Below are 25,364 nucleotides of genomic sequence, written 5' to 3'. Positions count from 1 at the left end.
TGAACCCAGGAGGCGGAGGTTGCGGTGAGCCGAGATCGCGCCATTGCACTCCAGCCTGGGTAACAAGAGCGAAACTCCGTCTCAAAAAAAAAAAAAAAAGAATTCCTTTAGGATCCTTTCCCGCATGTCAGCTCCCATACTATAAATATGACTTAATGAAGGGGAAGAGTTTTCAGATGTTGCAGTAACAATAGTACACTGTATAGGATTGCATTGGTTATATTGACAGCTAGAAGGAGTAATTCCTTTAATGAAATGAATATATGGTTTTAAGGACTGACAAAGACATATGGAAGCAGTCCATCTTAAACCCTTAGTGTTCTATGGGACATCAGACTAAGCAAAACATAGAGATTCTGTTTTAGAGAGACAAGTCCAATTCCCACCAATTAATACAGCTACTATTCTCTGGATTATTAATATCCTTACAGGAACTCATTACATCTTCCCAATCTGAGAAAGTCCAAGAGGGGTAGATATTTTTCTGAAGTAGTAAGCTGTCTTTTGTTATGTAAATCTCTACAAGGTATAACTAAATAGGCATCAGAAGTAACAACTTGAGGTGAGTTAGATCTAATTACATTAATAAGATGAGGAATAGTTAAAGGGAAGCAAAGATAGATAGGCTAAGTTTTTCTTAGTTTTAATTTGGTAGGGCTTGATCCTGGAACAATGGCCTATGATTCCAACAGTGATGGTATTTTCTTGACTTGGGTGTGATGTGTCCATCACTTTTCTGCTGTGCAAATGACAGTCTCAGTGGTTAGCAGCACAAGGTAGGGTTCTGCCCGGGCTGACTCGAGTTTTCCTTCTTTCCATCCTTTGATGAGGACATGATCCCTAGGCTGGTGCTGGTGTACTGGACATTTTAGGGGTGGTGCCTATGCTAAGAGACTTGTTATAATCTTTGTTAAAGAGCAGATTAGTGCTTTAAGAAAAACCTATTGTGCTTTTATTTTAATGTCCAGTTTACAGAAAAACTAGATGATAGCCCTTTAACTGTAGCCAGTATGTTCACACGCAGAATTTCCTTTACAATTAGCATTTCAAAACTTGCTTAAACCTTCAAAACAGTTTTTTTTTTTTAATTTTTAATGTAGGTAAAAATCCACATTTTTATGCCTCCTTATAAAATACTTTTCTCAAAAGTATAATTTACTTTCCTTAGACACCTTGTACATAAACTTTCTTTCAGTTTTACATTTAGAAGGCCTAATTACTTTTATACAACATTTTTTGCATAAATTCCTTCTTATAACTTTTTTTCACAACTTTCACAGATGATCTTCAACATGCCTCAACTTTCTGTCTTTCCTTCTTTCTCTGCCTCTCCTGTTTTCTTGTCTTTCTCTCTCTCTCTTCCTTTCTCTCTCACCCTCTTTGTTTTACACTCTCTTTCCTTAGTCTCACTTTCTATGTCTCTCTCTGCTTCACTCATTACTTCCTTCTATCTTTCAATCACAGGGTCTCTTCCTTAAGTTTCTATCCCATTTATACTCTTTCATATTCTCTCTCTCTCTCTCTCTCTCTCTCTCTCTCTCTCTGTCATACCCTGTTCCCTCTCTCCCTTACACTTAGTCCATTCCTCTTTCTGTCCTATGAATCCTTATCAGTGGTTACTTTTTCTAGGCATAGGAGTCATATGCTGAACTGGAGATGAGGACTTCTCGGTCTGGGGCTGCTGCCTGGGACATCAGAAGGCCTGGTACTATAGTTGCTCCTCCACCTGCAGGGATACTTGGCCTTCCTCCAGTGGGACACAGCAGCAGTGGCCCAGCCTTGGTCCCAACCTCCCCTCAGCATGCGACTGCTAGTGGTCCCTGCAGGGGCTGCCATGGCCCCTCAGGGCCATTGTTGGGGCTCCTCTGTAGTTGCCTTAGCTGTCACTGCCTCAGCTTCCTCCATGCACTCACTCTTGGTGGGCCCCTCACCCTTCCATCTCCCCAGGCATCGGCATCAGGGCTTGTTCATCCCCTACCCCCTAGTCCCAGGCAGCAGAGGCAGAGGTGGAGACGGCAGCCTCAGTGCCGTTTCCCTACTAACCTTGCCTCCTGAAGCCTCTAGCTCACTCTCACCCTGTGCTCCTGCCGGGTTCTCTTTCCTTGGTCCTGACCAAGGAATACTTCACCACCCTCATGGCTTCTCTTTCCTATCCCTGTTTTTAGAAATATTTCCATACTGGGTACTGGTTAGACTTAGCCTCTCAACCTAGAGATTTTTTGCCTATCCTATTTTCCAAAGGCTTGCCTTTCTTTTCCCTGGGGAGGATTCTAACTATCCCCCTCCCTTCTGGAGACTTTTCTCATTCCTTTTCTTTTGTCTGAACCTCTCCAGCCTCTAGGCTGTATGAAAGTATCACAGATCTTGCAAATGCATTCATTTCACCCTTTCTGGCCTCTAAACTCACGAAGAAGACCACACTTACAAATGCACACCCACATTCACTCAACCCCCAGAATTTTGACCACCAAGGAAGTACTTTGTCACCGCTTTGTGACATTTCCTACCTTGGTCTGTGGACAGAGTTGCCTGGTTGCCAGCACTCCAAGCCCCCTAACTTTTTTTTTCTTTCCCACATTGCTGAGAGTCTGGGTTTATTCTTCTCACCAGGTGGGTCCTGGTTTCTTACTCCTGAGGCCACCATGAGGCAGTGGGTTGCACCTCCTCATGAGAGAGAACCAGAGACTGCCCCCAATAGGGAATGGGTCCCTGTACAAGCCACCATTTGTTAGAGACAGAATGCTTGTTCTAGGTACTGCAAGGACAAATTAGCATTCAGACAAAAAGTTTTCTCAGCAAGACAATTTTACCTTCTGCAGAAAAGGTACAGCTAATTAGCCATCTTGCCATTAGAGTGCAATGAAGAAAGGAAAGGCAGGCATATTTATTCCTTACACATAGGGTCCTTATTGGTGTGTTGATCTCCATTGATTGGAGCCAGACCTCATGATCTAAACTAAAACCTGATTGGCTAACAGCTTAAAAACTTTTCTAAATAGGTTAAGGCAGTGGAGAACAAGGGAAAAGAGGAAGTCCAAATAAGAAAGGGGGGAGAGGAAGTTGCTTGCAGAAGGACTTAGAAAAGTAGTAACATAAATATCTTGGTCACTTTAGTGACCATGCAGCATACAAGGACATAGAATGTACTATTTGCTTGTGAGCATGTCTAGCACAAATGTCTTGGTTAAAGTACAAGGACATAGAATGTACTTACTGCTTTACATCTAACGGCTACATAGAACAAGGCTTAACAAAGAGTTACTAGCAAAAAGCAAGAAAGCTTTGAAGAAAGTCTTTAAAATCAACTATTATTTCTAGCATTCATTATTATTCTTTAACAAGAAGGGAAACATTGAAGAAGAACTTTTTACTTTCTACATGCTATTTTCCTAATTAAAATTTTTTTTTCCAGAAATTGTGCCCCAAAGAATATAAAATATGCTTAGAGTTAAAGCTCGTAAAATTGAATATTATGTGAATCAAAGCCAACTGACTTCTATACAAGTCACATTAGAATAAGATTGAGTAAAATATTTCACAAATCTGAAAATAGCACAGAGGTAAGAGCTAAGGTCTGACATGGCATGGTATTTGAATTCAAATACATCAGTTATAGCCTATCTGGCCATGTGTCTTCTGTGGTGCTGAAGCTAAGCGGTTTAGAATAGATTTGCCCCCAAACTACGGAATAATATAATGTTACAGTTGAACAAACTGCTAAAGCAATACAGTCCAAATCTCTCTTGGGGCAGCTAAGGAAGCTGAAAACCAAAGTGAGCAGGTAATTTGTTCAGTCACAACTTAGGGCAGATAGTTTTAGTGGCCTATCACCAGACACCCAGAATGGAGAATTTTTAGATTACCTGTTTTCACCTTTAACTGGTCTGTGTTTTGGTCCACACAACATGTTTTCTAAGCTCCTTCTTTGATTTACTGGACTACTGATGTCAGAAAAACTGAAAACTGCAAATTCCCAGACTCCCTTTCAGCCAGAATTCCACACATGACCTGGGGAAAGATAAGGATTAGCAGCTGGACTGTCACTCTTAGAGTCTCAGGGATGCTTGAACATAGTTTGATCTTTAGTCGAACTTCTTGACACATCCACTGTGGCTAAATAACCCTTTCTAAGATGTTCCTAAGTACTCTACCTAGTTGTCAAGATTGTTCATTGTGTAACCTGTAATTTACGGACTATAGCTGCACTAAAGAATGGAAGCATGGCATGCAGCCTTAGGGATGCTGAGGATTAGAAAAGACTCCAGGCTTCAGGGATCCTAAACCCCATGACTTTCCTGTGCTGATGTGATCTACATTCACTTCAGCTTGTCATTTGTTCTGAACAAAACATGCCCTGATGTATGTGCTTGGGGACATCAGAAGATGCACCCAAGGCTTCTGAAATGCTATTGCTCTGGATACTGTTTCTTCTGTATCCTTTCTAAGAGCCAGTTAAATGTTATGGTGAGTAAGGTTGTGCTTGAAAGTTTGACTAACAATCCAAACTAGGAACCCACTCTAGTGACCATGCATATAGGGTCTGCCAAGCAGATCCACCTGCATCAGTCTTCCAGGCAGAAGTGAGCACGAGGTGCCCAGGTGATGAAACCCATAGGAAAAGCCATCAGATCTTCTAATGGGCATGACAAAAGTACTTGTTTTTTCTCGGGCAATTCCAGTGTCTTTCTATTGTCAAATCTCTAGCATCATAAAAAGAAGCAGCAAGCTATGGCAGCAGGGATTTTTTCTTTTTTTCCATTATAACCAACTCAGGTATAGTGGGATACATTTCCTGATTCTTTGTTTCTGACTATGTAGATTCTGTAGGCCAAGAAATTCACTTAAATATGTGTCTTTCTATTAGGTAGAGGGGACTCTCTTTCTGCATTAAGAACCCTGGTCAATAAAATTAGAACTTTTTGTCTATTGCTTTGAGGGGATTGTCCTGAGCATTTTACTTGAGTTTGGCTTTAACTCCTATGTAAAACCCAGGTGTGAATTCTAGCTGTCCACCTATACATTGTAAGGTTCACAACTCGTTTTTACAGGCTTTTGCCTGAAAGCCGAAATCCCTACAAAACTTCCTACAACTTGTTTACAATTCTTTGATCATCCACCTGAGGTTTTCAATCAGGCAGTCAGACAACCACTGGAAGAAGATAGGAAATGGAGGCCCATGGTTAGCTCTTTCTTGGGACCCCATTGCCGTGAGACATTTGGATAATTTGGGAGACCTCTCTGGCCTCATGAACATTAAAACAGTAAAAAACAAGGAAGCTTTAAGGAAAAAAACTGTTTCACAAGAGCCTGCCTTACACAATTGAAGAGGGAAGAAAACCAGTGCCATGAAGCAGTCCCCATGAGTCTTGCCAAAGTGAAAATGCTTCAGCCTGACTCTCATTGGCCATCACTTATCACATTAACAAGGCTTAGGCTTTAATAGTCAATGGTATAATTGGCCAAAATATGTTTATGGACTATCTGATAGGTATTGAGACATTGTAAAAATTACAAAAAGAAAGACACACAAGAAGCTAATGTATAAGAATTTAAGTATTTTTCAATGTTTGACAGTGTTAGAAAATTCCAGGGAAGGAGATACAGATCAGCATGGAGACAGGTCCCTAAAAATGAAGAGGCATCATTGGAGAGGAGAGAAGGAAGGCAGAAGGCTTTCTAAATAGGGGAAAAATTGTTTGAACAAAGTAGCAGAGGAACCAGAAATTGAGACAGAACTGAAACTCAGTGGACATATTTGCTTAAAAAGAGATTATTATTACATGGGTAAAGCAGGAAAAAAAATTAGACAAAGAATAGTGACTAGAATAGTCCTAAGTCTTTCATTCTACTGCTCTGCCTGCCCTCAGAGACATACAATACTGCAGTAAGTAGCAAGGCTGCTTTTCAGTGTGCAGCTGCCTCCTTTATGTCTTCCTAGGATTCAAATAGAGTGGCCCATAAGCTTTCAAAAGAAATAAGGAACTACCAGCTATTTCTAATTCTGATGCATGTGTGGAAATGTTTCCATCCATTTGCTCATTTATTCAATAAGCCTTAAGTACCCAGTAATAGTTATTATAACTGGGTACTCACCTGTGTCTGGCTCAATGCATTAATGTACAGAGACAGACAGTTACTTCCCATTTAACAGAACCCAGGACTTAACCCTTTTTATATTAGAAATGACAGTGAATTCAGCTAAAAGACTGTATTTCTCAGCCTCCTTTGTGGATATGGGTGTGTGGCTCAGATCTGGCCATGAGCAGTTGGATATGAGGCTTCTGTGAAAACTCCTTAGAAGAAATGTAGATTTGGTCCCTGATCCACCCTTGTTTTTGTTGCCTGAAACATGACTATGTAATGGACTTTCTTCCATGGCATCATGTTAGCATAAGTAAGCCGCAGTCAGCCTGGGACTCTAATGACCACATGAAGCAGTCATCCCAGGTCTTTACCACCCACTTCTCCTTTTCCTGTTATAAAAGATAAAAATAAATGCCTACTTATTTTTTTAAAACTGTCCACAATTCCTAACTGATTTTATCTCATTTAGTATTCATCACCCTATGCCCTTAACATATGTAAGAGCAGGAAGAATCTACTACAAACAAATAAACAACAAACCTTAGTATCTGAGAGTTAACCTTATTCACAGAGTCCAAGAAAGAAGAAAAAAGTTTGTTTCTCTTAACATGTGTCAGTCCATACGGAGTTTTTATATGAGCAAACATAAATCCTACCTTTTTCTTTTAATTTCTTATTTCATCTTTTAATTTCTTATTTCTTCCCCTAGGGTTCCACTTCTTTTCTGGCTCTGTTTCCCCAGAGCTGGTCATTCTGAGCTCTCTCCTTTGCCTCTTGGCCAGGCTGGAATGGGGTAAGAGTAGCAGTTAGAGGTTGGGGGTCAGTTACTGAGTAGGGAAATGGGATCAGGTGAAGGGTCCTCTAAATTGTCTAAAATTTAGAAACAAATTTTTAGACATTTTGTCTAATTGTTTAAAAAGATTCCTTAGGTGGGTGATAAGGGCCCTCTAAGCAGCAAGAAATGGGCTAAACAAAATACAGAAAAAAAATAGGAATGGGGAGGGAACTGTGAGTGACTCCCCTGTTTGCTTGATGAGAGAAGATTAACATAAACAAAAGATGGGGGATAATAAAAAGAAAAAAGCTTGAGCCAAATCCTGACATTCTAAATGTAGGAAAATCAAACTCAGGAAGAAATCAGTCTTCTATGGGTCTGTTTGATGATAAAGCATTTATACATAAACATTTTTAATTCTAAGATTGTCCCCTTTCAGTATAATCAATTGCATTTCCTAACAGAATGTATACTCTGCTCTGTATTACTGAAGGTCCCCTTTTATTATCCTAGTCTAGCATAGACCAGAAACCCAGGAGTATGGATGTACACTACACTTAAGGAGTGGGATGTCTACTCCTTTGAGATAGTTAATATTATTTCCATTTGTCATATGATAAAAACAGAGACCAATTATTTAAGTAATTTGCCAAAGAACACAACTGGTCAAAGGCAATCGGATAACTCAAATATGAATATGCCTCTACTACTTTACTACTTCCTTTAATGTCTGATACAATGTGTGGTACAGGAAATACAAGACTGGGTAAAAACTAATTCTTGCCTTAGGGGATTTCTCAGTCTATCTGAGAAATATAAATAATACTAGTAGATACATATAAATAATACTAAGAGCATAGAAGAAGAAAAAAAACAGGCAGTGGTTTGTAGAAAAGTCTCTTACAGTCCTTGAAGCAAATTCTCAGTGCAATCACATTTCTTTTTTGACCCCATCCTTAGGGTTTAATTGAAAACTGGTAGTTTCCTGGAAATTCTTAACTTAGTCACTTGAAATACTTCAACAAATATTCATTGAATACCTTATGTGTACAAAGCACTGTACTTTGTTTCTCTAAGGAGTTGACAAATGGATGAGGAATGGTCCTGGCCTTTAAAAAGTTTAGCCGAAAAATGTGTGTAAAAAATTAAATGAATAAAAATCATAGGCTAGCAAATTCTGTAGGGGGAATCAAAGGTAAAAAGTAATAGAAAACTAATCTGCTTTCATCTGTGATCTTCGGTCTCCTTTAACGGTTGATTCATTCATTTACTAACTCATTTGCTACAAATATTTATTGAGTCTTTACTAGATAAGTACCATGCTAAGCTCTGGTAATTTAACAAAGAACAAGACATAGCGAATGCCCTGGGAGTGCTTATAGACCAAGCAGGCATTCCCAAAAAGGGGCATAGGAAAGGGGGAAAGTGCTATCACCCACAGAGGGGGTGAAAGTTGGTTCTCGGTAGAAGTGGAAGAATATCATTTTTTAAAACATAAAAGATATATAACATGCAGTACATAAACATATAGCATATACAGGTCATTACATTTTCAAGGAGGAGGGGAGTGGTGATTAGAAACAAAATGTCTAAAAAGACTCAGACGGGTGATAAAGGGTTAAGACACACTGATATAGACAATTTACCAAGCAATTTCAACATAATATGCTAAATGCTGTGATAAGAATAAGTCAGGTGGGCTGTGGGACCACAAGGAAGGGACACCTAACCCAGGCTTAGGACGACAGGAAAGACTGCTTAGCAGGCAATATTTAAGGTCAAAAAGCAAGCAAGGGCCAGAAAACAGATAAGCAGACCAAAGTCCAATGTAAACAGTAAAAAGAAACAAGAGACTTTGCCAATCAGAAACTGCCAATGAATCTCCAATGAGAGTCTTTCCATGTGAAACCAATCTATGTCTTTGCTTTCCCTCCACATAAAAGCTCACTGCCCATGCTGCTGCGGTGGCGCACCCTGAATCTCGCCTGAGTTCTGCCAGACTCATGAATCATTCTTTGCTCAAATAAACTCTTATTAAATTTATTTTGCCCCAAGTGTTTCTTTAAGGTATCCCATAAGGGTGCCACCTTTGAGTGGTTCAAAGCAATAAAAGGCTCTGCAGAAAGTCAAGATTGCAGCGTAAGCAGCTCTTCCACTTGGGACTTAGGATGAGCATATCCAACAAGACATAAAATGTCTGTGGCAAATAGGAATGATGTATGGAGTCTCTGACAGACAAAGTAAGAAAAATCATAGCATAGCCTTCTAGGGTTGAAGAAAAATCACACTCTCTTCAGCAGATAACTGTCCTCACTTTGAGAAACAATCTTTTCTCTCTGTGATGCAATGATATAGACAAAAAGCTAACTATATCAAATGAGCAGGCAACCTGGAGTATCTATAAAAACTGGGTGTTATCTGATTTGCTGAGCCATAATTTAAGGATAAACAGCAGCAATCTATCTTCAAGTTCTATAACTAGATGGCCCAGATTTTTTGACACTTATTTCTATCGCATTCCTCCTTTTTTCCTCAATCCACACATATGGCCCCATGGAAGTTCCTATGACTGAGAAGGAAAAAACTCAGTACTGTTTTAGTTCTTTGTAAATTCTGGATATCAGCCCCTTGTCAGATGGGTAGACTGCAAAATTTTTTTCCCATTCTGTTGGTTGCCGATTCACTCTACTGACTGTTTCTTTTGCCGTGCAGAAGCTGTGGAGTTTGATTAGGTCCCATTTGTCTATTTTGGCTTTTGTTGCCATTGCTTTTGGCATTTTGGTCATGAAGTCCTTGCCTACGCCTGTGTCCTGAATGGTTTTGCCTAGATTTTCTTCTAGGGTTTTTATGGCATTAGGTCTGATATTTAAGTCTTTAATCCATCTGGAGTTAATTTTGGTGTAAGGTGTCAGGAAGAGGTCCTGTTTCTGCTTTCTGCACATGGCTAGCCAGTTTTCGCAACACCATTTATTAAACAGGGAATCCTTTCCCCATTGCTTGTTTTTGTCAGGTTTGTCGAAGATCAGATGGTTGTGGGTATGTTGTATTTCCTCTGAGGCCTCTGTTCTGTTCCATTGGTCTATATCTGTTTTGGTACCAGTACCATGCTGTTTTGATTACTGTAGCCTTGTAGTATAGTTTGAAGTCCGGTAGTGTGATGCCTCCTGCTTTGTTCTTTTTGCTTAGAATTAACTTGGCTACGCGGGCTCTCTTTTGGTTCCATATGAACAGATCTACAAGAAAAAAACAAGCCCATTCAAAAATGGGCAAAGGATATGAACAGATACTTTACAAAAGAAGACATACATGAGGCCAATAAACATATGAAAAAATGCTCATCATCACTGATCATTAGAGAAATGCAAATCAAAACTACATTGAGATACTATCTCATACCAGTTAGAATGGCGATCATTAAAAAATCTGGAAACAACAGATGCTGGAGAGGATGTGGAGAAATAGGAACACTTTTACGCTGTTGGTGGGAATGTAAATTAATTCAACCACTGTGGAAGACAGTGTGGCGATTCCTTAATGACCTAAAAATAGAAATCCCATTTGACCCAGCAATCCCATTACTGGGTATATATCCAAAGGATTATAAATCATTCTACTATAAGGACACATGCACACGAATGTTCATTGCACCACTGTTTACAATAGCAAAGACCTGGAACCAACCCAAATGCCCAATGATGATAGACTGGCTAGGGAAAATGTGGTATATATACACCATGGAATATTACGCAGCCATCAAAAACGATGAGTTCACGTCCTTTGTAGGGACATGGATGAACCTGGAAACCATCATTCTCAGCAAACTGACACAAGAGCAGAAAATCAAACACCACATGTTCTCACTCATAGGTGGGTGTTGAACAATGAGAGCACATGGACACAGGGAGGGGAGCACTACACACTGGGGTCCATTGGAGGGAAATGGGGGAGGGACAGGGAGTGGGGAGGTGGGAAGAGATAGCATGGGGAGAAATGACAGATACAGGTGAGGGGACGGAAGGCAGCAAACCACACTGCCATGTGTGTACCTATGCAATAATCTTGCATGTTCTTCACATGTACCCCAAAACCTAAAATGCAATTAAAAAAAAAAAAAACTCAGTTCTGGTTTATAGATGTTTCTACCCAGTATACTAGTACCTACCAGAAGTGAATGGCTGTAGCATTATAATCCCTCTTGGGATTGGTAATGAAGGGCAGTAGTAATAGAAATTTATCCCAATGGGCAGAACTTCAAGCAGTTCATTTGATTGATCACTTTGCATCAGAATGTAGACAAAAAATGTATCTATATTGATTTCTGGGGACTTGTTAACACTTGGGCCTGATGATCAGGGACTTGGAAAGAACAAGATTAAAAGATTGGTGACAGCAAGGTCTGGAAAAGAGATATGAGGGTAGACCTCTCAGAATGGGCACAGTGTGAAAATATTGGTATTTCAACTGATGGCTTATCAAAAAGTATCCAAAGCATGTAAACCACAAAGCAAAAATCTATGCACAAAACAAAAATATAAAGGATTTAAAGCATGCCACTCCAAAAACAAAATCACACTACAAAGTCAGAAAGACAGGGAAAAAAAAACTGTCTACAAAACAACCAGAAAACAATTAACAAAATGGCAGTAATAAGTCCTTACCTATCAATAACTATCTTGGATGTAAATAGATAAAATTATCCAATAAAAAGTCATATAATGACTGGATGGATAAACAACACCCAACTATATGCTGCATTCGAGAAATTCATATCAGTTTTAAGGACACACACAGACTGAAAGTAAAGAGATGAAAAACTATTTTATGCAAATATCAACCAGAAAAGGACAGAGGTAGCTATACTTATCAGACAAACTAGACTTTAAATCAAAAACCTTAAAAAGATAAAGGCAACATTCTACAAGGGGTCAATTCATCAGGAAGATATATGCAATATCAGAACACCTAAATATGTAAAGAAAATATTAAAGGATCTGAAGTGAGAGAGACATTATAGCATAATAATAGTAAGGGACTTCAATAATAGACATATCCAAACAGAAAATTAATAAAGAAACACTGGACTTGAAAAATGCTTTAGACCAAATGAACCTAGCAGTGATATACAGAACATTCCTTTCAACAACAACAGAATAAACATTCTTCTCAACTGCACATGGAACATTCTCCAGGATAGATCATATGTTAAGCCAAATGACAAGCCTTAGCAAATTTAAGAAGGTTAAAATAATGTCAAGCACCTTTTCTGGCAACAATGGTAAGAAACTAGAAATCAGTAACAGGAGGAATTTCAAGAAATTCACAGATACGTGGAAATTAAACAACATGCTCTCAAAGAACTAATGGGTCAATAAGGAAATTTAAAGAAAATTTAAAAATATCGTGAGACAAAAATAGAAACACAACATACTAAAACTTAGGGGATGAGAAAAAGCAGTGCTAAGCAAAAAATTCATAGCAATAAATACATAGAAAAAGATATCAAAAACGATGTTATGCCTCAAGGAAATAAAAAAGAACTAAGCCCAATGTCAGCAGAAAGAAACAAGTAAAGAGATTAGAACATAAATAAAAGAGAGACTGGAAGAATAATACAAAATATCAGTGAAAATAAATTTTTTTGAAAAGACAATTAAGAAAAAGTGAGAATTCAAAATTAGAACTGAAAGGCATTACAACTAATAACACAAAACAAAAAGGATCATAAGAGACTATTATAAATAGTTACATGCTAATAAATTGGATAACTCAGAAAATGAATAAATTTCTAGACACATACACTACACCAGGAATGAAACAGGAAGAAATAAAAAATATAAACAGACCAATAATGAGAGCAGATTGAATCCGTAATTAAAAGTCTTCCATCATAGAAAATCCCAGGACCTGATTGCTTTACTGCTGAATCCTACCAGACACTTAAAGAACTGATAACAACCCTTTATAAATTCTTGCAAAAAACTGAAGAGGCAGGAATATTTCCAAACTCTTCATGAAGCCAGCATTACCCTGATAACAAAGCCAGAGAAGGACACTACAAGCAAACAAACCAATACATTCAAAAAAACTAAATGCCAATATCTTTGATCCACATCCATGTAAAAATCCTCAAAAAAAAATTTTTTTATTGTACTTTAGGTTCTTGGGTACATGTGCAGATCATGCAGGATCGTTGCACAGGTACAGACATGGCAAGGTGGTTGGCTGCCTTCATCCCCCCACCACCTATATCTGGTATTTCTCCCCACATTATCCCTCCCCACCTCACATTGTTCCTCCCCTAGCCCCCCAACAACTGACCACAGTGTGTCCCTCCCTGTGTCCACATGTTCTCATTGTTCAACACCCACCTATGAGTGGGAACATTCAGTGTTTGGTTTTCTGTTGTTGCATCAGTTTGCCGAGAATGGTGGTTTCCAGATTCATCCATGTCCTACAAAGGACATGAATGCGTCACATTTTATGGCTGCATAGTATTCCATGGTGTATATGTGCCACACTTTCTTTATCCAGTCTATTGTTAATGGACATTTGGGTTGGTTCCAAGTCTTTGCTACTATAAACAGTTCCACAATGAACATACATGTGCATGTGTCTTTATAATAGAATTATTTCTAATTCTTTGGGTATATACTCAGTAATGGGATTGCTGGGTCGAACGATAATTCTATTTCTAGGTCCTTGAGAAATAGCCACACTGTCTTCCACAATGGTTGAACTAATTTACACTCTCACCAACAGTGTAAAAGTGTTCCTATTTCTCCACATTCTCTCCAGTGTCTGTTGTCTGCTGATTTTTTGATGATCGCCATTCTAATTGGCTTGACTGAGATGGTATCTCAATGTGGTTTTGATTTGCATTTCTCTAATGACCAGTGATGGTGAGCATTTTTTCATATGTTTTTTGGCCTCATATATGTCTTCTTTTGTAAAGAGTCTGTTCATATCCTTTGCCCACTTTTGAATAGGTTTATTTGTTTGTTTGTTTTTCTTGTAAATCTGTTTTAGTTCTTTGTAGATTCTGGATATTAGCCCTTTGTCAGATGGATAGATGGCAAAAATTTTTTCCCATTCTGTTGGTCGCTGGTTTGCTCTAATGATTGTTTCTTTTGTTGTACAGAAGCTCTGGAGTTTAATTTGATTCCATTTGTCTATTTTGGCTTTTGTTGCCATTGTTTGTTGTTATAGTCATGAAGTCCTTGCCTATGCCTATGTCCTGAATGGTTTTGCCTAGGTTTTCTTCTAGGGTTTTTATGGTATTTGGTCTTATATTTAGATCTTTAATCCATCTGGAGTTAATTTTAGTGTAAGGTGTCAGGAAGGGGTCCAGTTTCTGCTTTTTGCACATTGCTAGCCAGTTTTCCCAACACTATTTATTAAACAGGGTCTCCTTTCCCCATAGCTTGTTTTTGTCAGGTTTGTCAAAGATTAGATGGTTGTAGATGTGTGGCATTTTCTGGGGCCTCTGTTCTGTTTCATTGATGTCTCTGTTTTGGTACCAGTACCATGCTGCTTTGATTTCTGTAGCCTTGTAGTATAATTTGAAGTCAGGCAGTGTGATGCCTTCAGCCTTGTTCTTTTTGCTTAGGATTGTTTTGGCTATGTGGGCTCTTTTGGTTCCATGTGAAGTTTGAAGTGGTGTTCTCCAGTTCTGTTAAGAAGGTCATTAGTAGCTTGATGGGGACAGCATTGAATCTATAAATTACTTTGGACAGTGTGGCCATTTTCACAATATTGATTCTTCCTAACTATGAGCATGGAATTTTTTCCCATTTGTTGGTGTCCTCTCTTATTTCCTTGAGCAGTGGTTTGTAGTTCTCCTTAAAGAAGTACTTTACCTCCTTTTTTAGTTGTTTTTCAAGGTATTTTATTCTCTTTGTAGCAATTATGAATGGGAGTTCACTTTTGATTTGGCTCTCTGTTATTGATGTATAGGAATGCTTGTGATTTCTGTACATTGATATTGTATCCTGACACTTTGCTGAAGTTGCTTATCAGTTTCAGGAGATTTGGGGCTGAGATGATGGGATTTTTTTAAATATACAATCATGTCATCTGCAAATAGAGACAATTTGACTTCCTCTTTTCCTAATTAACTATTCTTTATTTCTTTTTCTTGCCTGATTGCTCTGGCTAGAACTTCCAATACTATACTGAATAGGAGTGATGAGAGAAGGCATCCTTGTCTTCTGCCAGATTTCAAAGGGAATGCTTCCAGTTTTTGCCTGTTCAGTATGACATTGGGTTTGTTATAAAGATCTTTTTTTATTTTGTGATATGTTTCATTTATACCTAGTATATTGAGGGTTTTTAGCATAAAGGGCTGTTGAATTTTGTTAGAGGTCTTCTCTGCATCTATCGAGATAATCATGTGGTTTTTGTCTTTGGTTCTGTTTATGTGATGGATTACATTTATAGATTTGTGTATGTTGAACCAGCCTTGCATCCCCAGGGTGAAGCCTACTTGATTGTGATGGATAAGCTTTTTGGTTTGCTGTTGTATTCGGTTTGCAAGTATTTTATTGAAGATTTTTTGCATCTATGTTCATCATGGTTATTGGCCTGAAGTTTTCTTTAGTGGAATCTCTGCCCAGTTTTGCTATCAGGATGATGCTGGTCTCATAAACTGAGTTGGGGAGGATTCTCTCTTTTTGGATTGTTTGGAATAGTTTCAGAAGGAATGGTACTAGCTCCTCTTTGTACATCTGGTAGAATTCAGCTGTAAACCCATCTGGACCTGACTTTTTTTGGTTGGTAGGCTATTAATTGCTTCCTCAACCTTAGCCCTTGTTATCGGTCTATTCAGAGTTTCAACTTCTTCCTGGTTTAGTCTTGGGAAGAGTGCAAGTGTCCAGGAATTTATCCATTTCTTCCAGAATTACTGGTTTGTGAGCATAAAGTCGTTTGTAGTCATCTCTGATGGTAGTTTGTATTTCTGTGGAATTGGTGGTGATGTCCCCTCTATCATTTTTTATTGCATCTATTTGATTCTTCTCTCTTTTATTTTTTATTAGTCTGGATAGTGGTCTATCTATTTTGTTGATCTTTTCAAAAAACCAGCTCCTTGATTCGTTGATTTTTTTGAAGGTTTTTTGTGTCTCTGTCTCCTTCAGTTCTCTGATCTTAGTTATTTCTTGTCTTCTACTAGCTTTTGAGTTGTTTTGATCTTGCTCATCTATTTCTTTCAATTTTGATGATAGGGTGATGATTTTAGAATTTTCCTTGCTCCTCATTTGGACATTTACTGCTGTGAATTTCTCTCTAGACACTGTTTTAAATGTGTCCCAGAGATTCTGGTACATTGTGTCTTCTTGTTGGTTTCAAAGAACAGTTTTATTTTTCCCTTCATTTCATTGTTTATCTAGTTGATATTCAGGAGCCATTTGTTCAGTTTCCATGAAGTGCAGTTCTGAGTTAGTTTCTGAATTCTGAGTTCTAATTTGATTGCACTGTGATCTGAGAGACTGTTTGTCATGATTTCCATTCTTCTGCATTTGCTGAGGAATGATTTACTTCCAATTATGTGGTTGATTTTAGAGTAAGTGCAATGTGGTGCTGAGAAGAATGTATATTCTGTGGATTTGGGGTTGAGAGTTCTGTAAATGTCTATTAATTTTGTTTGGTCCAGATCTGCATTCAAGTTGTGGATTTCCTTGTTGATTTTGTCTAATTGATCTAATATTGCCAGTGGAGTATTAAAGTCTCCCACTATTATTGTGCAGGAGTTTAAGCCTCTATGTAGGTCTTTAAGGACTTGCTTTATGTATCTGGGTGCTCCTGTATTGGGTACATTTATATTTAGAATAGTTAGCTCTTCTTGTTGTATTGATTCTTTTACCATTATGTAATGCCCTTGTCTCTTTTGATTTTTGTTGGTTTAAAGTCCGTTTTATCAGAGACCAGGATTGCCTCCCCTGCTTTTTTTTTTGTTGTTGTTGTTCTCCATTTGCTTGGCAGATCTTCTTCCATCCCTTAATTTTGAGTCTATGTGTATCTTTGCACATGAGATGGGTCTCCTGAATACAGCATACCGATGGTTCTTGGCTTTTTATCCAATTTACCAGTCTGTATCTTTTGATTGGGTCATTTAGTCCATTTACATTTAATGTTAATATTGTTAGGTGTGAATTTGATCCTGCCATTTTGTTACTGGTTGGTTGTTTTGTCCTTTTGTTGGTGTAATTTCTTCATTGTGTTGTTGGTCTTTACCATTTGGTTATTTTTTGCAGTGGCTGGTACTGGTTTTTCCTTTCTGTGTTTAGTATTTCCTTCATGAGTCCTGAAGGGCAAGTCTGGTAGTAATTTAAGAATAGGTAAGGGAACTGAATAGACATTTATCCAAAAAAGACCTACAAATGGCCAACAGATATATGGAAAAAATGCTGAATATTTCTAATCATTAGAGAAATGCAAATTAAAACCACGATGAGATATCCCCACACATGTTTCAGAATGGCTATGTAAAGATTAAAGATAATGAGTATTGGTAAGAATGTATAGAAAAGGGAACACTTGTACACCGTTGGTGGAGATATAAATTAGTATGGCCATTATGGAAAACTATACAGAAGTTTCTCAAAAAAATAAAAATAGAATTACCGTATAATTCAGCAATCCCACTTCTGAATATTTCCTCAAAATATTTGAAATCATTATATTGCAGAGATGTCTGCATTCCCATTTTCACTGCAGCAATATTCACAACAGCAAAGTTATAGAGTCAGCCTAAGTGTCCATCAACAGCAGATTAGATAAAGAAAATGTGGTATTACACATAATGGAGTACTATTCAGTTAAAAAAAAAATTGTCATTTGTGGCAACATGGATGGAAGTGAAGAACATTGTGCTAAATTAAATAAGCCAGACACAGATGAATATTGCATGTTCTCACTATATGCAGAATATAAAAACACTCAAATGCAAAGAAGCAATGAATAGAATGGTAGTTACAGGCAGAGGGAGGATGCGGGAGGAATTAGGAGTTGGTCAAAAAGAACAAATCTATAGATTAGATATCCGATCTTTTTCCTTTATATTGGACTGCAGAATGAGTATAGTAAAATAATGTACATTTAAAAATCACTGAGTTAATTTCACATGTTCTCACCAAAAAAATAAGTATTAAAGGGCAATGAATGTATTAGCTTGATTTAATTATTCCATATTTATAAACAATATCACTTTGAACCCCATAACTACATGCAATCATAATTTGTCAATTTACAATTAAAAGTGTATATAAGCCTGGCATGGTGGCTTATGCCTATCTCAGCGTTTTGTGGGTCTGAGACAGTAGGATTGCTTGAGCTCAGAAGTCTCAGACCAGCCCAGGCAACAGTGAGACCTCATCTGTACTATAAACAAACAAACAAAAATTAATAAAAACATCTATAGGCCAGGTGCAGTGGCTCACACCTGTAATCCCAGCATTTTGAGAGATCAAGGCAGACAGATCACGATGTCAGGAGATGGCAGCCATCCTGGCTAACACAGTGAAAACCTGTCTCTACTAAAAATACAAAAAATTAGGCATGGTGGCATGTACCTGTAGTCCCAGGACTAGGGAGGCTGAGTCAGGAGACTCGCTTGAACCAGGGAGGTGAACGTTGCAGTCAGCTGAGTTCCTGCCAGTGGGAAAAAATAGCCTGGAAATGAACCCATGGTTCATTTCAGCCTGGGCGACAGAGCCAGACTCTGTCTCAAACAAACAAACAAAAAAATGAACAAAAAACATGTACAGCAGAGAAGATTCCCAATAATCAGGTGAATAAATTAACATACATGGTTTGTGAATATCTTTCAACTCCTTTCTCCAACCACCCTAGTGGCTGATGAGCCTATGTATGAAATAGCCACAGTGGCAGGGATAGATGCTATGCATGGGCCAAATAACATGGACTTCCACTCATCAAGGCTGCCATGAATATCACTGTTGTTAAGCCTAATCTATCAACAACAGAGATCAATGCTTAGCCCTTTGATATGTCATTATTCCCCAGGGGACTAGATAGATATCTGGTAGCAAATTGATTACATCAGTCTCTTCTTTACATGGAATAGGCAGGGATTTATTCTTATTGGAATAGACATGTATTCTGGATATGAATTGGGTTTCCCTGTTTATAATACACTGCCAGTGTCACAACTTGTGAACCTATGGATTGCCTCATTCATCATTATGTTACTATACAAATATTGCTGGTAACTGGGGAACTCATTTCAGAGCAAAGGTGCATAATCGGCTTATGAGTTCATTAATTTTCCAGCACCAATCACCTAGAAGCAGTTGACCTGATAGAATGCTAGAATAACCTAGTGAAGACCCAGTTATGATCCCAGTTTGGAGACAATGTATGAGGTTCTGTTTTACAGGATGAAGTTTATAGTTTGAATTAGTGACCAATATTTGGTGCTGCCTCTCCCATAGTCAGGATAGATGGACCCAGGAATCAATACACAGAATTGCATATAATTCCCCTCACTATTAGTAAACCTCTTGCAGAATTTTTGCTTTGAGCTTTGCCAATTTAAAAAATATGGCTCCAAGGGAAAAATGTTTCTACCGGGGACACCATGAGGATACTATTGAATTATAAGTCAGGGCTACCACCTAGCCATCTAGGGTTCTTCATGCTACTGATTTAACAGGCAAAGATGGGGTTAATCAACTGGCTGGGATGATTGACTCTGATTACTAACAGAAATGGGGTTGCTGCCTATACCAGAGCAGGAGGACTATGTTTGGAACCCAGGAATTTCTCCACCCCAAAAGGGAACATCCACTAAAGATTCAGGTCCTTCAAAATGAGGATTTGAGACATCTCACCAGGTTAAAAACAACAGCAATGAGCCGGGCACGGTGGCTTACATCTGTAATCTCAGCACTTTGGGAGGCCAAGGTGGTTGGATCACAAGGTCAGGAGTTCAAGACCAGCCTGGCCAAGATGGTGAAACCCTGTCTCTACCAAAAATAAAAAAAAATTAGCCAGCCATGGTGGTAGGCGCCTGTAATCCTGGCTACTAGGGAGGCTGAGGCAAATAATTACTTGAACCTGGGAGGTGGAGGTTGCAGTGAGCCAAGATCATGCCACTGCACTCCAGCCTGGGTGACAGAGCAAGACTCTATCTCAAAAAACAAAAACAAAAAACAAAAACAAAAACAAAAAAAACCCAGCAATGACATATTTGATAAGGTGAAGTTAACGACTGAGAACAAAAGAGAAAAGGGATTGATAGTGAAAGAGGAAAGTTATAAACTATGTCCTTTGGACTAGTTAAGAAATAATGACTAAATAATATAGGTACTTTGTGTTTATTGTATAAGTGAGTGTTCATCTCTATACATGTAAATTTTCCTTCATATGCTTCTCCTTATTAATTTTCACAAATTTTGTTGGCAGTTAAGTTTATAATTTGATGTTTAGGTGACCAAATATTCAGATGGAACTGTAACGGAATTCGGGGAATAGTTATCATAGCCAAGAGATAGATAGTCTAATCATTTATGGATGTGGATGCTTTTATTGTTGTGACTTTAGGCTCCTCATTTTGAAAAAAGGATGAGAGCATCTTCATTTGTACAAAGGATAGTTGCATTTCTGGGTGGAAACACAGAGTTGTTTTTGTTGTTTGTAAAACAAATACACATAGAAGGATGCAAGTATGCTGAGTAGCTAAAGGGATGGATTTTGCCAGTCTCTGAATTGCTGTCCTGAAGCTTCAAACCCACTCTTCTAACTGAGTTTTGTGATGCTGGTCTTGGGACTTACAAACTACATTCCTGCTTTACTAGATGATTTCCTTATGCTCTGCCAATAGGGAATACTAGAGGAAAACTATTAGATTGGAGAAGGAAAAGCCTTGTTACTTCCTGTTTGCTTCTTATTCCTGTTCCTGTCAGTGTCCTCCAGCCTCTTTTCACTCTAGAAGTGGCAGACAGTTCTAATAGCAACAGTTGAAGCAAATTTGCAGTTTCCAACATTTGCAAAACTAGCTGCTTCATACTCAGTCCATCTAAGAGACACCCACTGTCCACTGCCTCTCTCCTCGGAGGTCTGAGTTTCAGCTACTTGGGGCACACTTCTAAGCTTTTAAACCTTAATAATTTGAACCTCTTCCCCTTATTCCCTCAGCTCTAGAATTGATAGCTTCTTCCTGCAATTGCCACCTCTATGACACCTTATTGTTCTCTTTTGCTTTATCAGTTCTTAATAACTAATTAAAAACTCTTCATATTAAATACTCTTAATGAAAACGACTGGTATAGTTTCTGTCTTCTGACTGGACTCAAGTTTAGCCTAAAACTGCCTTCTTATATATTTCAGGTTCAGCCTAAAGGTTTCTCCATACAGAGAAACACTGTAAACCAGATGTGTAAAAAGATTATAACCTAATCTTGTTTCAATCACGTTTTGGCCGATTGAAGGCAGCCAGAGGTTCAAACCATGTTCAAATAAAGTGAACATGAAGCTGTAATCAATCCAACTGTTTCTGTATCACTTCCATTTTCTGTACAGCACTTTCCTTTTTCTGTCCATAAATCATCTTTTACCACAGAGCTGTGCTGAAGTCTCTCTGAACCTATTTTGGTTTGGAAACTGCCTGATTTCTGGGTCATTCTTTGTTCAATTAAACTGTTTAATTTTTATATGGTTTTTTGTTTTAGCAACTCTAAGTGATTCAAGAGGTAAACTCAGGCTAGCTTGTAAAGCATCTAACAATATGCAGTGAGTTTGGACTTACCTTGAACAAGATAGTATTGAAGTGTTTTAAAGCAGGGAAGTGAATAATCAGATTTGAATTTGAGAAAAATTACCCTGTAATTTTTTTGTTCTGAAAGGAGAACAAAGCACCAGGCTACAAGAATAGCAAATTTTACATTTAAAATATATATTAATTTTAAGTGTAAGACAAGTTCACTCAATAGCTATTTGATTTTAAAATATGACTAAACAAAAAGATTATGGTAAAAACATTCGAATGAATGGGATTTGGATTAGATAGTATTTTAAACCAACTAAAGTAGAGAGAAAGGCAACACCATTACAATTCCATAAAATAATACAGTTCTGAATATCTTCAAAATACTGGAGTTGTTCTCAAAGCTTAGCTTTATGAAATGTGAGGGTACCTTTCTGTCTTCTAGATGCAAAGACACATCTCACATGGTTTAATTCTGTTGCCCTAATCTCAGTCTTTTTTTTAAAAGGAGAATTTGCATTATTTCAATTATTTTTATGTATAGAAAACTTAGCTGTGTTCATTTAACCATTTGGTGGCAATATCTTTAACCTTTGGCTTTTCCAGCTTGGCAATGCAAGCCACAGACTTGGGACCCAGGACATTGCCTCCCCAGTGACGGGGGAGCTCATCATATCTGTCATTGTAATTGGTCCTGATAGCTTCCACCAGCTTAACCAGAGCTCCTTTGTCATCCAAGTTAACCTGTGTGAAGGCTACAGTGGTGCAGGTCTTCCTGTGGACTTGATGCCCCAGTCTTGCCTTTCCCTTGATAATGCAGTTAAGGGCCCCCATTTTATAACACAGGACAGGCAAGAAGATACCAGCTCAATGGGATCCATGTCCTGTGCAGTCATCACCAGCTGAGCCTTGTTCTCTACCAAGGTAGTGACAGTGTTAATTCCAGCTTAAAAGACAGGTGATCTGTTAGTGGAGACATACCCTTTGCCAGCAGCTTTCTTCTCAGCCTGGGCCAACAGCCTCTGCTTCTCTTTTTCTCTGGTCAGTACTTGTGGGCCAGCTTGCGCAGCTGAGTAACTGTTTGGCAGTACAAGGCCTGGGTGAACTGGTTAATCTCTGAAGGCACTTTCAGCCACTTACAGAGGATGGCTCTCTGCTGCTGCAACCTGATACAACAGGGCCATTTCACAAAGTAGGTGAAGTCCCTTTTGGGCTGGATGTCCTGTCCAATGCCAAAATAATCTTTAAGTATTTCCTCAAACAGGGATTCACTACTTTTTTGGCTACCTGCTTCTTCCCATTGGCCTTTCTTTTTAGCATCTTGGGCAGTGGGAGGAGAGAACCCAATCTGAGTCTTTCTATAGAGAATCCAAGTTCCATAGGCAGAAATTTTGTTTTATTCACTGATGTTTGACAAATACTTATAAAGTGTCAGCCACACTGTAGGGACTCAATAAATATTAGTTGAATAAAGTAATACCTAAAAATAGTATGTCAGTCAGTGTTCATTCTAGAGACAAACCATCAATTTGAATATGGAAAGTTTAATATAAAAAGTATTAAGTAGGGAAGTAACTGTAAAGCTGTTATAAAGCTGTAAAGAGAACGCAAAGGAATACCCTAGGGATAAGGCAGAGTATCCACAGAAAAACAAACTTGGAAAGAGGGGCCCTTTCCAAGGTTGGGATTCAAAGTCTAGTAGGTAGCAGAGGCATTTGCTGTGTGGCCCAGGCTAGAGCTAGGGTACAGTTGCTAAGCAAGCAGGAAATTGCCCTCTAGTAGGTGTGATGGCACTGGCAGGCAGGCAGGCTTACAAAGGAATTTGGAGTTTTGGGATTCTGCTCATTGGTAAGGCTGTGTACAGACAGGTATGCAGTGTGCCTATCTGGGCATCTTAAGAAACAACCTTATGCAATGCAGGCAGGTTGATGATGTTAACAAGCACACAGAGAGTATCAGGCCTCAGGAAATGTGTGGCTTGGAATGCACCGTGTTTGTGTCTAGAATTATACAATAAGCAACTTGGATAGAGATGGGCAGAGGCTGAGAGCCCGGTAGGCACAAAGAGGGAGTCAGGGCATCTGGAGCTTATTTGTGGGCAGAGTGCACCATAGCCTGAGATTGTTCAGTGATCATGTCCTGAGTGCCAGGTGAGGTGATCAGCAGTCCAGGCCAGACTACAAGCTTGGCAAGAGACTATATATCCTGGAAATGCAGCTGGCAGAGTACAGTGGTGTCCCAACACACACATGCTGGTGGCATCTGTGCAGGAGCAAAGGAGAAGCAAAAATGGCAGCACTCTAGATAAATCCATGCTTTTACAATGATCCTCCGCACTCTCCCTGGATAAAACTAGAGATTTTCTCACTACAAATGAAAAATACTTAAATTTCCATCATCACAGAGCTGCTAATGCAGGATCATATTGGAGAAGAGAGGCAATAAACTGACATCAAGCATGTATAGTTAACACAGAATACTGAGATTTATATTGGTTCTTATATAGATTACATATAGTATAGTTATTCATCTATTAGATGGATGTTACATAAATTATTTAAGCCTCAACTTCCCTATGATTTGGTATTACTATTTTATAGATGACTCATCTGAAGCTTAGAGGAATGAAGTAACTTGCTAGGTGTCAAATGGCTGATAAGAGTGAGAAGTGGGATTTTAGCCTTTTAAGTTTTCCTAGCACCTATGCCCTTAACCACTATACAATTACACTTCCTCCCAGAGGAAAATGTAATTGAATTGGTAAAGGTGACCTGTTGGGTCAGCACCTATTGGTCATGTCCCCATCAAGTGACCCTTTAGACAGTTGCTTTCCAGTGGTCTTACCCACTCAGAGGTTCTCACGTTGCTTGCATGGTGCTAAGCATTCCTTTAGGTACCTCTGCCATCAGTTCCTCATAGATGAGCACCCCTTACTGGTCATCAAATAGTGAAGCCAACAAACAGAGTAGTCCCACTAGAGTCCCCTGTGTAGGGAGACAATGCAGGCATGGCAGTGAACACTAGATGATAGCAACTCTTCCAAAAGGAAACTGCAAGGCAAATTTTCTGAGATCCTGAGGTCGTGTAAATGGGCCCTAACTCTCGACACTGTCAATGGTACCTTTCAAATTCAGGAATGAAAAGAAACACCTGCTTAAAGTACCACACCAATCATCCTCACATTTTGTTCTTAGGATTTTGGTCTTAGATCTCTTCTTACTCCATTCCCTCCCTGGGTACTCCATCAATTTCTTTGGCTCTCTGAGCCATGTATTTAATGATATCCAGATCTCTCACCAGGCTACATCTCTTTCTCATGAGCTCCATACCTCTGAATCCAAGCATTCCTCAGATATCCACCCCTGGCTATCCTAAGACCCAAAAACCACAGTTCAAAACTCCATTCATTCGATTGCCCGAAACCTGATCACCCTGTTTGCACTTTCTGTGAACTGAATCACCCAGCTGTCATTATCAGAAACTGCCATCTTTGATAATGTTTCTCTTCCTTAGCTCTGCATGAAATACATTCCTTTTGTTCCTTCCCCAACTTTATCCAACCTATCACACCAAGTCTTGTTTATTTTATTTAATAACTCTGACATTCACTCAGTGTTTTTCTATCTACACTTTCACTTTAGTTCAACCCATTATCTCATCTGGATTTCTGCAATATCTTCCTGACTTCCTCTATAATTGACCATCCAATCTGTTCTACTAATGCATTCACACCATATTTGACTTCTTTCATCCATCAGAATACATGAAAATAATATATTCATTCGG

At 38.7% G+C, this 25,364-nt stretch overlaps 2 long non-coding RNA genes across 3 annotated transcripts in view; one reads left to right on the top strand and one right to left on the bottom strand.

The window, feature by feature from the left end:
- The window catches only part of LOC141580092 (uncharacterized), a 70,364-nt gene that overhangs the window by 24,684 nt on the left and 20,316 nt on the right, over positions 1 to 25,364 (top strand). The window lies entirely within an intron of this gene.
- LOC141580093 (uncharacterized) lies at positions 630 to 10,552 on the bottom strand. The gene is made up of 2 exons (XR_012512130.1): positions 6,741 to 10,552; positions 630 to 4,008 (listed from the first exon to the last, which is right to left on the bottom strand). It is a non-coding gene; the product is annotated as an uncharacterized LOC141580093 (long non-coding RNA).

Source organism: Saimiri boliviensis, chromosome 10 (assembly GCF_048565385.1).
Source record: "Saimiri boliviensis isolate mSaiBol1 chromosome 10, mSaiBol1.pri, whole genome shotgun sequence".
Classification (NCBI taxonomy): Eukaryota; Metazoa; Chordata; class Mammalia; order Primates; family Cebidae; genus Saimiri; species Saimiri boliviensis.
This window is presented reverse-complemented; position numbering and strand designations above follow the sequence as displayed.